Consider the following 17,217-nt stretch of genomic DNA (forward strand, 5'->3'; position numbering starts at 1 on the left):
TATTGCCCACGAAGGTTTCCACCCTCAAGTGATAGTAAAAAGTCTAATCTTTCAACTACCGACTGAGCCATCTGCGCCATTTTGCGCCGGAAATAGTTAATTAAGGTGAAAGTACACATTAAAATATGATAAATTTGTCTATAACTTTTTTGTTTTAAGATATAATGACTTGACATCTTCGGAAGAAATGTGTATTTTGACGTCCTGAACATGTTTGTAGAAGGTCACACAACTGTAAGAGCTACACTGTTGAAGCTACGCTGAAAAAACTAGTTTTAGGGATACTTCGCACAAAATGCCCCATATCTCGAAAACCGTAAGAGGTGGAGCTTTGACATGTTCTACGATTTTATTTCTCTTATTATGGGCTACAACTTTGCCAAAGACGTCAAACCTCTAAAAAAATATTTCGAAAAAATAAAATTTTTATCTCACTTCTAGGGGGATTAATCATTTATTACATTTTATCAAAAGACTTCTTTTAACATGCAGAAAAACTTTGTAGAACACGCCAAACCTCCAAAACCAACGTGAAAAAAGTTATTTAATTTTGATCGCAAAATCATCGATTTCGAAAACTGTGGAGTGTATATGTAAAGGCCTCAATTCCAGAATGATTTGTATGACCCACCAGTGCAGTAATTGTGGAGTTTGTCTCCCATACGTTGACGCACATGTTCTGACATGTATGTAAGAGGAAAAGAGATGGACAACGAGTGATCCGTCCAAGGAGATCGACCCAAGAAGAGAGATAAGAACAGTGTACCGCGAGATCCCATAGCAACCGAACGAACTACAGTGTTGCTCTGCGTGAAGTGCAATTATTAACCCTTATGTGGCCGACAGGGTACCCGGGTACCCAGCGCCCATTTAAAAAGCACGGTGAAGAAAAAAGCAAAAAATTGTCGTCATGTGTCCGGTTAAAGAAAATCCCATTAATTTCAAAATTGTTAATGGATAATAAGTTCAATAAAACTTGATTTAACTCACATGTATACATTAGATCGATATTCTGTTACAGTATAAGCTTTACAATCAGAACTGCAGAGCGTATTAAGTTGCATTGAACATCGCCAGGAATGATTAGTAACCAGGAATGGGAAATGTCATAAGAATGTCAATTTCTCGGATACTTATTCAAAACGACGTATCAACATACGATTTGCGTGTATTATACGTCGTTTTGAAAAAGTATCCGAGATTTGTTGTTTGTTAATTTCTCTGCCCTCAGTTGGAAATGTTTATCGACTATATCATTAATTTTCCTTAACCCAGGAGCGGTCGCGTCGTGTATTGAGTACACGCACTATGAGAAAAAAAGCTGGCTTGTGGTACACAGCGTGTTCGCGGCGTTGCTGAGGGTGGCCAAAGACGCGACTGCTCGAGGGTTAACTAATCATTATTATGACTTAGTGCTGTAAACAACGGAAATTTACACCGGAAGTGGTGAAAATAGAAAAACGTCATGACATTTTTTCATGAAATTCCATGACATTTCCCATTATTGATAGTAACATTTCATGTTTTAAAACGTATCTTTGAATGTAATGTAGGTACAAGGTTCAAATGATGTAAATAGTACTAAGTAGAAAGCTTCTGGATGTTTTGAGTATTCCAAAATAAAGTTTTACCTATCTGCATTCTTGATGTAACTCCAAATCCACAGCCAAATTCAATTTGAACTTATCGCTTCCTGACATAGGTACCTGTAATTGCTTCAGATTAAAACTACGTATTATTATGATGAACAATATTTAGCTAAGCAAAACACATGCGTGCAACTAGATGTAAGTCACATAAGGGGCCAACACAGCCAAGGTGGTGAACTTACAACCACAAACGAAGATACAGACGGAGCAGTAATCGTTTTTTTCGGTCGCACCTACTTTCGCAAGCCCCTCTTGTATTGTGTAATTGCGCTTTGGTGAACCCCTTGAACGGGCGAAAACTGAGCGAACTGTCATGCGACTTGTCAGTGCTTATTTATTTACAAATATTTCTGGAGCAACATTTGAAAAGGGCCCAAGAGGTCTTGTGTCTTTTTTCGAAAACGCTCCGTAGGGCATAACAGCAGCCCGCCCACGCAAATGAACATCGTTATCCGAAAGATCGATGTTTGCTCTATCTGATAACGGTCTTAGTTTTTGTGAATAAACTGTTGGCGGCTCAGGAGCGACGTGTGAAGTCATTGTTTACCAATGCTTGTATGCCCTTTTCAAATGTTGCTCCAGATTTTTATTTACGTGCTCCTTTGGTTTGCCTCAGTTCGATGTTAGCGGATTTCGTAATTGTAATTGTATTTATTGATCGAACGTAAACCAGTTTATAATTATCGGGTCAAGGAAAAAAAAAAAAGGGAGATCTCGTTTAATCTTTCCTTTTCGCGCTATTTCGGGGAACTTCCGGGTTTCATTTAGTGCTGATCTTGGATCGTGATCGTACTAGGTTAGTTGAACAATGAACTACCGTAGTGAACGAGTGCCAGAAGAAGTACAGCGGAAAGACAGCATTAGCAACGGAGGCTTTAAAGATTAATTTCTTCCATGTAGGTGCGCAACCCAAAAGTCGTCAAAGTAAACCACTAAACGGAGTATTGATAGGAAGAACGGACGGAAGGAAAGTGTGTTGGCGTCTTCGAACATCTTCATCGATTTCCTACGGAACGCTGCTGCACGAACTACCTACCTAGATTCCTCACCAGAGGCGCTCGAAGATCAAGTCTGTTCATCGCATCAATCCACGGCTCAGAAGCTTACGCCAGCACTAGCGATATATCCCAGTGATAAGCGGGCCCCACATGATCCTCAATAATTGATCAATATCGGTAGTTTTTGACGGAATTTTCGTCAAACTTATGATTTTTTCAATGTATTTTAGGAAAATCTTTCGATTGAGCTGAAGGTTTGATGAAAATCCCGACAAAAAGTACCGGTTTTGATGAAGTATTGACACTCGTGTGGGGTCCGCTATACAAAACGAAAACGTAGTTTATTTCAATGGAACTGAAAAAGTCCGTTCGGAAGCGGGTACGAAATCAACAGCAGTATACCTCACCCGGAGGAAGTTCCGCAGGATAGATGTGCAAATTCCCGGCTAAAAAACATCCATGTCGTTAAAGGATCGACATTGTGTCGCCTCCAACCAACAATTCAGTTGAGCGTCACTCTTCTACAATGTATTTAAAATCCGAAGGCAACAGAAGTCGAAACAAAACTCGTGTGAAATGGGTCTTGCTGCAGCTTGTGAACGACACCAACTTGTATCTTTGTAGTTACCTCATATATATACACATAACTGGACCAAGAACTGGACTTCCCTTCGAGTTCCCCACGCCGACAAAGTTTTTGATGGGGGGATCGTTTATAAGAAGTAGGTATCCATTTCTCACCCGAAAGTGGACCACCGACGCGGAAGGCCATAAATTTCAGGAGCAGACTAGTGATTTTGGAAGGAATTTAAAGCTGTTTAGTAAAGATGAAGGTAATAATAAAATAATTCAAAAAGAAAGCTGATACGTTTCTTTTGTAGTTATTTTGAAGATATCCCCGGGATAGCAAACTCTCCAGTCGCCCGTTTGGAAATTCCTCAGAGACCTGCTTCGATGATTATCTAGGATTAAATCTGGAGATTCCTCCGGAGTTTCTTGTATATCTTCCGATTTGATCTGGTGAGTTCCTTCCGAATCCCTAGTCCATTTGGTTTTGCTGGCGAAAACGGGAATGCGAACGATTTACCTTCGAATTACGTTACGTTAGAGAATGAGGGTGAACAAGATTTGTTCTTGAATCTCAGGGAAAACTTCAGAAGTTAATCGTCGAGGTGAATGATTTCAGAAATATACGCATCACCACTCATGAAAGGACGTTGTGAACCAAATTAGCATAAATTTTGATGGACCTGTGGAACAACTTCAAAAGTGAACATATTAATTTTTAGCATCGCACTACTACTTAGGTGAACCTGGTGAATCTAGATAAAACTAACCTTTTTGGGCCTCTGGAACTGCTGCAGAAGTGCATTTTTTATAAGTGAATTTAGTGCATCACCATGCAATTTAGGAGGACGTGGTGAACCAGAACCTTAACAGAACAAATTGCCTTGGGCCTTTCTCTAGAACAACTCTAGCAAAGAACTTGTTCCTTCCAGCAAAGTTACAAGTACTTTGCATCAAGTTTTGCATCACCATGCAATTTGGGAGGACGTGGTGAACCTTATTAGAACAAATCGTCAAGGGCCTTCAGAACGACTCCAGCAAAATACTTATAGTTTTGCATCACCATGCAATTTGGGAGGACGTGGTGAACCTTATTAGAACAAATCGTCTAAGACCTTCAGAACGACTCCAGCAAAGTACTCGTAGCTTTGCATCGCCATGCAATTTTGGAGGACGTGGTGAACATTAATAAAACAAATCGTCTTAAACCTCTCGCTGGAGCAATTCCAGCAAAGTACTTGTAGTTTTGCATCACCATGCGATTTTGGAGGACGTGGTGAACCTTATTAGAACAAATCGTCTAAGACCTTCAGAACGACTCCAGCAAAGTACTTGTAGTTTTGCATCACCATGCAATTTGGGAGGAGGACGTGGTGAACCTTATTAGAACAAATCGTCGAAGACCTTCAGAACAACTCCAGCAAAGTACTCGTAGATTTGCATCGCCATGCGATTTTGGAGGACGTGGTGAACCTTATTAGAACAAATCGTCGAAGACCTTCAGAACTACTCCAGCAAAGTACTCGTAGCTTTGCATCGCCATGCAATTTTGGAGGACGTGGTGAACCTTAATAAAACAAATCGTCTTGGACCTCTCTCTGGAGCAATTCCAGCAAAGTACTTGTAGTTTTGCATCACCATGCAATTTGGGAGGACGTGGTGAACCTTAATAAAACAAATCGTCGAAGACCTTCAGAACAACTCCAGCAAACTACTCGTAGATTTGCATCGCCATGCAATTTAGGAGGACGTGGTGAACCTTATTAGAACAAATCGTCAAGGACCTTCAGAACGACTCCAGCAAAGTATGTGTAGTTTTGCATCACCATGCAATTTGGGAGGACGTGGTGAACCTTATTAGAACAAATCGTCGAAGACCTTCAGAACTACTCCAGCAAAGTACTTGCAGTTTTGCATCACCATGCAGTTTGGAAGGACGTGGTGAACCTTATTAGAACAAATCGTCTAAGACCTTCAGAACGACTCCAGCAAAGTATTTGTAGTTTTGCATCACCATGCAATTTAGGAGGACGTGGTGAACCTTATTAGAACAAATCGTCGAAGGCCTTCAGAACAACTCCAGCAAAGTACTCGTAGATTTGCATCGCCATGCGATTTTGGAGGACGTGGTGAACCTTATTAGAACAAATCGTCGAAGACCTTCAGAACTACTCCAGCAAAGTACTCGTAGCTTTGCATCGCCATGCAATTTTGGAGGACGTGGTGAACCTTAATAAAACAAATCGTCTTGGACCTCTCTCTGGAGCAATTCCAGCAAAGTACTTGTAGTTTTGCATCACCATGCAATTTGGGAGGACGTGGTGAACCTTATTAGAACAAATCGTCAAGGACCTTCAGAACGACTCCAGCAAAGTATGTGTAGTTTTGCATCACCATGCAGTTTGGAAGGACGTGGTGAACCTTAATAAAACAAATCGTCGAAGACCTTCAGAACAACTCCAGCAAAGTACTCGTAGCTTTGCATCGCCATGCAATTTTGGAGGACGTGGTGAACCTTAATAAAACAAATCGTCTTGGACCTCTCTCTGGAGCAATTCCAGCAAAGTACTTGTAGTTTTGCATCACCATGCAATTTGGGAGGACGTGGTGACCTTATTAGAACAAATCGTCGAAGACCTTCAGAACAACTCCAGCAAAGTACTCGTAGATTTGCATCGCCATGCAATTTAGGAGGACGTGGTGAACCTTATTAGAACAAATCGTCAAGGACCTTCAGAACGACTCCAGCAAAGTATGTGTAGTTTTGCATCACCATGCAATTTGGGAGGACGTGGTGAACCTTATTAGAACAAATCGTCGAAGATCTTCAGAACTACTCCAGCAAAGTACTTGCAGTTTTGCATCACCATGCAGTTTGGAAGGACGTGGTGAACCTTAATAAAACAAATCGTCGAAGACCTTCAGAACAACTCCAGCAAAGTACTCGTAGTTTTGCATCGCCATGCGATTTTGGAGGACGTGGTGAACCTTATTAGAACAAATCGTCTAAGACCTTCAGAACGACTCCAGCAAAGTATTTGTAGTTTTGCATCACCATGCAATTTGGGAGGACGTGGTGAACCTTATTGGAACTACTCCAGCAAAGTACTTGCAGTTTTGCATCACCATGCAATTTGGGAGGACGAGGTGAACCTTATTAGAACAATTTTTCATGAACCTAATGGAACAAATTGAGTATGTATCGCCAACGACTTGATCCATAGCAACTTGATAATTAAAAAAAAGATGAATAATAAATTATTACATCTCTATATTTTTTTCAGCCATTAAAAAAAACATAATCAAACGCTCTGAAAATAGATACAAATATGTAAGATTTTCGGATATGTCATCTCCATGCCCATTTCTAGCCCATGCCAATTATTTTTACTAACAATGATAATGTACAAAGTTGAAAAACAGTTGTTCATTACGAAGACAGCAAAAATACCTAGATATAGTTCGATCGTCTATTACATTTTTCACCATGGGAGACGCCGATTAGTTTTGATGCTGGTTTTGCGTTTTCGGTAGAATGGTCAATTGTCTGAAAAAGAAAGAAAAACATTAAGCCGATAACTTACTTTTTAGATGTGCCACACACTTGGATTCTCTTATTATTAATTAATATTGCATTTCTTCATAAATCATCCCTACAAGACATTTAATTGTTGCTTATTCCGGTGAATGAAGTTCTTTAAAACTCAAATCAGCTGAATTTATCATAATACTCCGGACGTCGAGATATTGGTGAGTATATGGGACAATCTCCTTAAATTTAAGCAAAATTTTCATTTGTGTTTTTTTTTTCAATAAGAAAATAACTAATTAAGTTTTTTTTTCAACTTACTATTAAAATATAAGATGTAAGCAAGTTACAGTAAAAAACTCTGCTCATTCGGTGCATTGGATACGGATAATGAGGTGTATGAGGAGTGCAACTTTGCTTAAAAATAGAACAAAATCGATTTCATATCGTCAGCATTGTATGGAAAGTCAAAAAAAAATCCGCTCTACTGTAATTTTTTTCCTTCACGTTTTCGAACTCAGAGTATGATTCTACACTAAAAATTATCATCAGCTTACCGAGTTCAAAAATGCTATAAACCAGCGGTCGGAATTTTCGCTCATTCTCGCGAAAATGGAATTCTCCCTCACGCCAATTTTCAGCGAAAATCTGGCTTGAGAAATCTCCCGCACAAAGAGCAGAGCGAAAACATTTTTTCACTCACTCCCAAAGGTGCGAGAATTTCGTTTGCCCTTTGTCGACCGATTATGTTGTCTTTCCTTGACTCATATGACGCCGACGATGATTGGTTTTATCGTGGGTTTTATGCATTATGATGATTAACCTGGGCTTTTTAGGGGAATATCTGTAAATAAAAGAAAATCGCGTTAAGTACTGTTCCTTTGAATTCCACTAAGAATTTGCATCCTTTGACAGATACGTATTTCGACCTCAACTGTAAGGTCGTCTTCAGTGTCTTGTACTTGACTCGACGACTCGACTGAGTCGAGTCAAGTACAAGACACTGAAGACGACCTTACAGTTGAGGTCGAAATACGTATCTGTCAAAGGATGCAAATTCTTAGTGGAATTCAAAGGAACAGTATTGTCGGGCCGCCACCAAACCGGACTTCGCACAATCAAGTCGCGATGCGACCCAACTCGCGACGTTTTTTAATCATGTCAAAAGTAGTGCGCATCCTTCCCGTTGTTGTCAGCAACACAGCGCACTAGATGCGAAACAGTTGCGACACTTGTGGACCAAGAAAATGGCAATTTTTGATTGAATGTCGGTCTTGATTCCAACCGGATAGACAATACTTAACGCGATTTTCTTTTATTTATGCATTATATTTTCTCTACCCTCTGTGTGGTTGGCGTGGTGGTGTGGATAGAGTGCGCGTGTCGCGTGTGTTTTTAGTATTAAGGGCCAGCTACAATGGGAAGCGACGCGCAGCGGCGCGGCAGCGCGCCAGTTGCGGCAAAAGTACTAAAATGTGCTAAACGGATGCCGTTGCCGCGTGCCGCTTTGCTGGCTACAATGCGAAGCGGCATTGACAGGTTTATCTGAGGAATGTTTACGCATAGAAGTGATTTGTTGTAAAAAGGATGAACCTGATCATTACCGGGATCATTCCATCTGGAGAAACTTGGAACTGGAAATATTCTTCTGGGCAACCCAAGAGGGATTCTTCGTGAATACCTGTGAATACCAAAGCTTCTTTCGGGATATAAACGGATGCAATTATATAGGGGAGCTGCAGAAGGAATTTTCGAAGAAATTCCTATATGTGAATCTTTGGATGAATGTTTAAAGGATTGTTTCGCATAATTTGAAGCAATGAATTCCTTATGAAATTCTTCAACAAATTCCTGGGGCCTTCTGACGGAATTGCAGAGGGAATCTTCGGAAAATATCCTGGAGAAATTCTTCGGGTAATTTATTTTATTTGTACCTATTCCTCTTCGGAGACATTCGTGGCGGAATTTTCAAAGAAACTCTTGAATGAAATTTAAATATTTCTTTTAAGCTTTATTTGAATAACAACCATATTGAGGAACTGTTTCAGGGAATTTCTGGCAAAAAGTCATAGAAGGATTCCTGAGAAATCCTAAGAAAAAAAAAACAATTCTGAAGTAAACTACGGGAGAATTCTGGGAAGAATCGTTGGGCATATTTCTGGAGAAATCTTTGAGGATTTTTTTTAGAAATCCTTGAATAGATTCCTTGTGCAGTCCACAAAGTAATTTCTAAAGAAATAAACGGAGAAATTCTCGGGAAATGACTAGAAAGCCAAAAAAAAAAGAAACAACTCCAATAAAATTCCTCAAGAGATTTTTCTAGAAATATCTTCAGCGATTCCTACAAAGATTTGTCCAGTTATTCCTCATGGGTTCCTCCAGGAATTGCTACACAAATTTCTTAAGGAATTTCTCCAGAGATTCACACAGAAAATCTCCAGGGATTCCTCCATGCATTCCTCCTGAGATTCATCCAGGTATTCCTCATGCAATCCTCCAGGGGTTTTTGAATGAATTCCTCCAGGGATTCCTCTTCCAAGGATTTCTCCAGGGATTCCTCCAAGAATTCCTACAAAAAATCCTTTAGAGATTTATCCAGGCATTTCTTCAGGAATTCCTCCAGGGTTTCCATCAGAAAACCTGCAGGAATTCCATCAGGAATTCTTCCAGAGATTCCTCAAGCAATAGGACAGATCGGTGAAGTACTAGATTTGTAGTAATGAGCTGAATTTTACTATGGTGAGAAGGTCAATTCTCCGTTTCTACAATGAAATGGTGCAAAAAGCATGGGTATTATGATTCCTTGCCTAATTTGATGCTGTTTGAGCAAAACTTTGGGCAACAGTGTTATTGTTTTCTCCATTTCTTGGAACATAAACAATATAGTTATCCAAAGTTTTACTCAAACAGCATCAAATTAGGCAAGGAATCATAATACCCACGCTTTTCCCACCATTTCATTGCAGAAACGGAGAATTGACCTTCTCACCATACTAAAATTCAGCTCATTACTACAAATCTAGTACTACACCGAACGTGCCCCATTCCTCTAGAGATTTCCTAGATTTTTTCCAGGGATTCCTTCAGAGATTCGTTCAGTTCCAAAATTTGTTTGAGGTATTGCTTTAGAGATTCATCCAGTAACTCTTCCAGAGATTCTTATAGAAATTCCCTTGAGGTTTACTAAAGAAAATCCTCCACGAATTCCTCCAGGGTTTCCTCCAGGGATCCCTCCAGGGATTCCTCCAGGATTTCCGACCGGAATTCCTCCAATAATTTCTCCAGTCCTCCAGAAAACCTCCAGAGATTCTTCCAAGGATTTCTCCAGGAATTCCTTCAAAGATACCTCCATGAATTCTTCTAGAGGTTCCCCAGAATTTTTAAGGATTCCTTCAGAGATTCGTGCTAAAATTCTTCCAGTGATTCCTCCGGGAAATTCTCTCAATATTTCCCAGAAATTCATTCAATATCCTCCAAAGAATCCTTTTGGAATTCCGAAATGGATTCCTCTAGGAAATTTCCAAGGAATTCTTCCAAAGATACCTCCAGAAATTCTTCCTGGAATTCTCCCACATTTCCTGTAAAGATTTTCTAGGAATTTTTCAAGGGATTCTTCCACAGATTTATCCAGCAATTTATCCAGGAATTTATCTAGAAATACTTCCAGGAATTTCTCTATAGATGCCCTAGATTTATTTTTCCAGGGATTGCTTTAGATATTCGTCCAGTAACTCCCTCAGGGATTCCTATAGAAACTCCCTGTAAGATATCTCCAAAAATTCCTTTAAGAATTCCTCTAGAGATACCTCCGTTATTCCTCTAGGGTCTCATTCAGGATTTCTTCCCGGAATACCTCCAGGGATTTCTCCAGGAATTACTCCAGGATTTCCTCAAAGGATTGCTAGAGTAATTCCTTCAGAGCTTTCTCCGGAAAATCCTCCCGATATTTTCAAGAAATATGTAGTGCACCGCTGGATTAGTCTCTCATGCTCTCGCCGTTCTGCGTGCTCGCCGATAGCATTGTAATATGCCTTCGGCCGATGCACAATCGCAGAGATTAATTGAGAGGAATTGTAAGCGCCGTGTCGTGTAGTAACGTGTCGATATATGTCCAAGGACTCCCCTCTGTAATTCCTCAAAGGATTCCTCCAGGAAATCCTCGAGGTATTTCCAGAAAATCCTCAAGACATTCCATAAGAGATTCCTCCAGGATTCCCTCTATAGAGTGTCTCCAGGAACTCCTACAGGGATTCCTCTAGGGAATTTCGAATCCAGAGTTTCGTCCCGGAATTCTCCTAAGAATTCATCCAGAAATTCTTCCAGGAGTTTCTCCGGTAATTCCTCCAGGAATTGGGTTAAAAATCTCGTTAATACAGACAAAAAAAAAGATTTTTTCCAATAATTTCTCCAGACAATCTCAAGGGATTCCTTCAGGAATTCCTCTAGAGATTTCACAGAAATTTCTATAGGAATTGCTTCAGAGACTCGTCCAGAAATTCCTTCAGAAATTCCTTCAAGAATTTACCCATGAATTTGTTTGGGAATTTCTCAAGTTATTTCTCCAGGAATTCCACCAGCTATTCATCAAGGGCTTCCTCCAGCGATTTCACCAGACAACCTCCATGGTTCCTCTAGGATTTCTGGATTCCTTGAGAAATCCCTAGAGAAATTCCTGTAGAAATCCCTAGAGAAATTTCTGGAGCAATCCCTAGAAAAGTTCTAATGGAATTCCTCCAGAGATACCTCTAGAAATTCCACCAGGGATTCCTCCAGAATTCCTCCTGGCATTCTAGAGATTTCCCAAAAAAAATTCCAGTGATTCCTACAGAGATTCGTCCAGGAACTCTTACAGGAATTCATCTAAAAATGCGTCAAGGAATTCCTCCGGAAATTCGTCCTGGAATTTCTTCAGAGATAACTGCAGGAATTTCTTTAAAGATTTCCCAAAAAAAAACCAGGGGTTCTTTCAGAGATGCGTCTATAAATTCCTCCAAAAAATACTCTAGGAATTTCTGGGATTCCTCCAGAAATTCATCTAGAGATTCCTCCGGGAAATCCTGATGATATTTCCAAGAAATTCCATCAGGAATTGATCCAACTATTCCTCCTGATATTTCTCTTGAAATTCCTCCAGAAATTTATTCTGGAAATTCTCAGGGAGTTCCACCATTGATTCTTCCAGAAATTCCACCAGAGATTCCTCCAGGAATTCCCCAAGAGATTTCCCAGAAATTTCTACAGGGATGCATTCAGAGATTCGTCCAGAAGTATTACAAGGATTCCCTTAGAGATTCATACAGAAATTCCTCCAGGAACATGTCATGCAATCCCTCAAAACATTCCGTCAGGAATACCACTAGGGATTTCACCAGAAATTTCTCTAAGAATCCCTCCATGTATTCCTCCAAGAATTTTTCCAGATATTCCTCCAGGAAATAAGTGTAGAACTTTCTCTGGAGATTTCCCAAAGATTTTTCTATGGATTCCTTCAGAGATAGGACCATAAATTCCTCCAGGAATTCTTCCGAGATATTTCCAAGGATTCCCCCAGGAATTCGTCAATGGAATTTTCCAGAAATTTCTCCTAAAATTCCATTGGGATATCCTACTGATATTTCCCTAAAACTCCTCCAGAAATTCCTACATGGACTCCTTCAGGAAATTCTCAAAGAATTTCTCCATGAAATTCTCCGGAAATGCCACCTGAGATTCCTCCAGGAATGCATCTAAAGATCTCCCAGGAATTTCTCCAAGGATTCCTCCAGAGATTCGTTCAGGAATTCTTCAAGAAATTCCTCCGGATATCTCCAGGGAGAAATCCACGGATACCTCCAGGGATTCCTCCTGGGATTTCTCCAGGAATTCCTCCTGGGATTCTTCCAGGGATTCATCCAGCATTTCCTTCAGGGATTTTTCCAAATATATATCCAGAGATTTCTCCAGACAACATTCAGGGATTCCACCAGTCATTCCACTAGAGATTCCCAAAAATTACTATTAGGATTCCTTCAAAGATTCGTCCAGAAATTCCTCAAGGATTTTTTCCGGAAATCTACGGACATGTATAACAGAGATTCCTCTAGGAATTCTTCTAGGAATCCCTCCAGGGATTCCACAAGGAATTTCTCAAATTTCCCAGGAATTCCTTCGGGAATTTCTCAAGAAATTTCCCCAGGAATTCCATTAGGTATTAATAAAAGGATTCCTCCAAATATTTCTTCTGACAACCTCGAGGGATTCGTTCACGGATTCCTCTAGGATTTCGTCCAGGAATTCCGGAAGATTACTTCAAAGATTTCTCCAAGGATTTCTCATGGAATTCCTGGAAATATCCTGGATTTCTTCGAGAATTTCTCCAGCGATGGAGAAAACTCTAGGAGAATACCAGCAGGAATTCCTAGAGGATTCCAGGATGAATCCCAAAAGAATTTCATAGATGAATCCCTAAAGAAGTTCCTGCAGAAATTCCTAGAGAAATTCCTGGAGAAATTCCTAGAGAAATTCCTGGAGAAATCCTTAGAGAAATCCCTGGAAGAATTCCTAAACAACTTCCTGGAGAAATCCTTGGAGAATTCTAATTAAATAATTCTAAAAAAATTCTAATAATAATTCTAATAATTTAAATTATTGGAGGAATCCCTTGAGGAATTTCTGGAAGAATCCCTTGGGGAATTCCTAGAGAAACTCCTGGAAAAATCTCTAGATGAATTCCTGGAGGAATCACCAGAGGAATTCCTAGAGGAATCGCTAGAGGAATTCCTGGAGAATTGTTCAGAGAAGTTTCTGGAGGAATCTCTAGAGGAATTCCTGGAAGAATCCCTAGAGGAATTCCAGGAAGAATCCTTTGAGGAATTCCTGGAGGTATCCCTAGAGAAATTCCTGGAAGAGTCCCTACAGAAATTTCTGGAAAAATCCTTGGAGAAATTACTGGAGGAATCCTTTGGAGAATTCCTGGAAGAATTCCTTTGGGGAATTCCTTGAGAAATTCCTGGAAGTATCTCTAGGTAAATTCCTGGAGGAAACCCCAGAGGAATTCCCAGAGGACTCCCAAGAGGAATTCCAGGAGAATTATCCAGAGAAATTTCTGGAGGAATCTCAAGAGGAATTCCTGGAAGAATCCCTAGATAAATTCCAGGAAGAATCCTTTGAGGAATTCCTGGAGGAAACCCGAGAAGAATTCCTGGATGAATCCAACCCCTAGAAGAATTAATGGAATCCCTGGAAGAATCTCTATAGGAATTCCTGGAGAATTCTCTTGAGAAATTCCTGGTGGAATCCCTTGAGGAATTCCTGGAGGAATCCCAAGTGAAATCCCTAGAGGAATTCCTGGAAGAATCCCTAGAGGAATTCCTGAAGAATTATCTAGAGGAATTCCTAGAGAACTTCCTGGAGAAATCTTTGGAGAAATTACTGGAGGAATCCCTTGAGGAATTCCTGGAAGAATACCTTGGGGAATTCCTAGAGGAACTCCTGGAAGAATCTTTAGATGAATTCCTGGAGGAATCACCAGAGGAATTCCTAGAGGAATCCCTAGAGGAATCCCTGGAGAATTTTCCAGAGAAATTTCTGGAGGAATCTCTAGAGGAATTCCTGGAAGAATCCCCAGATAAATTCCAGGAAGAATCCCTTGAAGAATTCCTGGAGGAATCCTTTGGGGAATTCCTAGAGGAACTCCTGGAAGAATCTCTAGATGAATTCCTGGAGGAATCACCAGAGGAATTCCTAGAGGAATCGCTAGAGGAATTCCTAGAGGAATCGCTAGATGAATTCCTGGAGAATTTTCCAGAGAAGTTTCTGGAGGAACCTCTAGAGGAATTCCTGAAAGAATCCCTAGAGGAATTCCAGGAAGAATCCCTTGAGGAATTCCTGGAGGTATCCCTAGAAGAACTCCTGGAGTAATCTCAAGAGAAATTCCTGGAAGAGTCCCTAAAGAAATTAGTGGAGGAAACCCTAGAGAAATTCCTGGAAAAATCCTTGGAGAAATTACTGAAGGAATCCCTTGGAAAATTCCTGGAAGAATTCATTTGGGGAATTCCTAGAGAAATTCCTGGAAGTATCTCTAGGTAAATTCCTGGAGGAAACTCCAGAGGAATTCCTGGAGGAATCCCTAGAGGAATCCCAGGAGAATTATCCAGAGAAATTTCTGGAGGAATCTCAAGAGGAATTCCTGGAAGAATCCCTAGATAAATTCCAGGAAAAATCCCTTGAGGAATTCCTGGAGGAATTCCTGGAGGGATCCCGAGAAGAATTCCTGGATGAATCCAACCCCTAGAAGAATTAATGGAGGATTCCCTAGAGAAATTTCTGGATGAATCCTTAGAGGAATCCCTGGAAGAATCTCTAAAGGAATTGCTGGAGGAATCCCAAGTGAAATCCCTAGAGGAATTCATAGAACAATCCCTAGAGGAATTCCTGGAGAAATATCTAGAGTAATTCCTAGAGAACTTCCTGGAGAAATTCTTGGAGAAATTTTTGGAGGAATCCCTTGAAGAATTCCTCGAAGAATACTTTGGGGAATTCCTAGAGGAATTCTTGGAAGAATCTCTAGATGAATTTCTGGAGGAATCACCAGAGGAATTCCTAGAGGAATCCCTAGAGGAATTCCTGGAGAATTTTCCAGAGAAATTTCTGGAGGAATCTCTAGAGGAATTCCTGGAAGAATCCCTAGAGGAATTCCAGGAAGAATGCCTAGAGGAATTCTTGGAGAAATATCTGAAGGAATTCCTAGAGAACTTCCTGGAGAAATCCTTGTAGAAATTACTGGAGGAATCCCTTGAGGAATCCCTGGAAGAATACCTTGGGGAATTCCTAGAGGAACTCCTGGAAGAATCTCTAGATGAATTTCTGGAGGAATCACCAGAGGAATTCCTAGAGGAATCCCTAGAGGAATTCCTGGAGAATTTTCCAGAGAAATTTCTGGAGGAATCTCTAGAGGAATTCCTGGAAGAATCCCTAGAGGAATTCCAGGAAGCATTTCTATAGAGGAATTCTTGGAGAAATATCTAGAGAAATTCCTAGAGAACTTCCTGGAGAAATCCTTGGAGAAATTACTGGAGGAATCCCTTGAGGAATTCCTGGAAGAATCCCTTAGGGAATTCCTAGAGGAACTCCTGGAAGAATCTCTAGATGAATTCCTGGAAAAATCTCTATAGGAATTCCTGGAAGAATCCCTGGAGGAATTCCTGGAGAAATATCTTGAGAAATTCCTGAAGAACTTCCAGGAGAAATCCTTGGAGAAATTACTGGAATCCCTTGAGGAATTCCTGGAAGAATCCCTTGGGGAAAATCTCTAGATGAATTCCAGGAGGAATCACCAGAGAAATTCCTAGAGGAATCCCTAGAGGAATTCCTGGACAATTTTTCAGAGAAATTTCTGGAGGAATCTCTAGAGGAATTCCTGGAGGAATCCCCAGAGAAATTCCTAGAGGAATTCCTGGAGAATTTTCCAAATAAATTTCTGGAGGAATCTCTAGAGGAATACTTGGAAGAATCCCTAGAGAAATTCCAGGAAGAATCCCATGAAGAATTCCTGGAGGAATCCCTAGAAGTATTCCTGGATGGAATCCCTAGAGAAATTTCTGGATGAATCCCTAGAGGAATCCCTGGAAAAATCTCCATAGGAATTCCTGGAGGAATCCCTTGAGGAATTCCTGGAATAATCCCTTAGGGAATTACTGGAAGAATCTCTAGATGAATTCCTGGAGAAATATCTAGGGGAATCCCTAGAAGAATTCCTGGAAGTATCCCAAGAGGAATTCCAGGAATAATTCCTTGAGGAATTCCTGGAGGGATCCCTAGAAGAAATCCTGAAGAATTCCCTTGAGGAATTCCTGGAGGAATCCCTAGAAAAATTCCTGGAGAAATTCCTAGAGAAATTACTGAAGGAATTCCTAGATTAATTCCTGGAGGAGTCCCTCGAGGAATTGCTGGAGGAATCCTTGGAGGAATACCTACAAGAATTCTTGCAGGAATCCCTACAGGAATTCTTGGAGGAATTCCTACAGGACTTCCTGGAGGAATCTCCAAAGGAATTCCAAAAAGAATCCCAGAAGGTATTTCTAGAGGAATCCCTGAAGGGATTCCAAGAGAAATCCCTAGAGAAATTCCTGAAAGACTCCCTACAGGAATTCCTAGAGCAATCACTAGAACAATTCCTGTAGGAATCCCTAGAGGAATTCCTGAGCGAACCCCTAAAGAAATTTCTGGAAGAATCTCTAGAGGAGTCCCTGGAAGAATCTCTAGAGGAATTCCTGGAGGAAACCCTAGAGGAATTCCTGGAGGAATCCCCGAAGAAATTTCTAGAGGAATCCCTGAAGGAATTCCTAGGGAAATCCTTAGAGAAATTCCTGGAGAAATCCCTAGAGGAATTCCTGAAGGAATCAGTAGAGGAATTTCTGGAGGAATCTCTTGAGCAATTCCTGGAAGCATACCAAGATGAATTTTGGGAGGAAACCCCAGAGGAATTCATGCAGGA

The 17,217-nt window shown here is 40.5% G+C and overlaps 1 protein-coding gene and 1 long non-coding RNA gene across 12 annotated transcripts in view; both read right to left on the reverse strand.

Annotated features, from left to right (window-relative positions):
* Positions 1-17,217, reverse strand: part of LOC109426825 (protein encore) — a 739,407-nt gene that overhangs the window by 342,784 nt on the left and 379,406 nt on the right. For 4 of the 11 annotated variants that reach the window (XM_062853484.1, XM_062853483.1, XM_062853482.1 and 1 more), the window contains one exon: positions 6,666-6,761. The exons of the other annotated variants lie outside the window; for them this stretch is intronic. The gene's annotated coding sequence lies outside the window, so the exon portion shown is untranslated. The remainder of the gene's footprint in view (positions 1-6,665; positions 6,762-17,217) is intronic. 11 annotated transcript variants of the gene reach the window in all.
* On the reverse strand, positions 2,357-6,640 carry LOC134288488 (uncharacterized). The gene is made up of 2 exons (XR_009997978.1): positions 6,015-6,640; positions 2,357-5,729 (listed from the first exon to the last, which is right to left on the reverse strand). It is a non-coding gene; the product is annotated as an uncharacterized LOC134288488 (long non-coding RNA).

This window comes from Aedes albopictus, chromosome 2 (genome assembly GCF_035046485.1).
Source record: "Aedes albopictus strain Foshan chromosome 2, AalbF5, whole genome shotgun sequence".
NCBI lineage: Eukaryota > Metazoa > Arthropoda > Insecta > Diptera > Culicidae > Aedes > Aedes albopictus.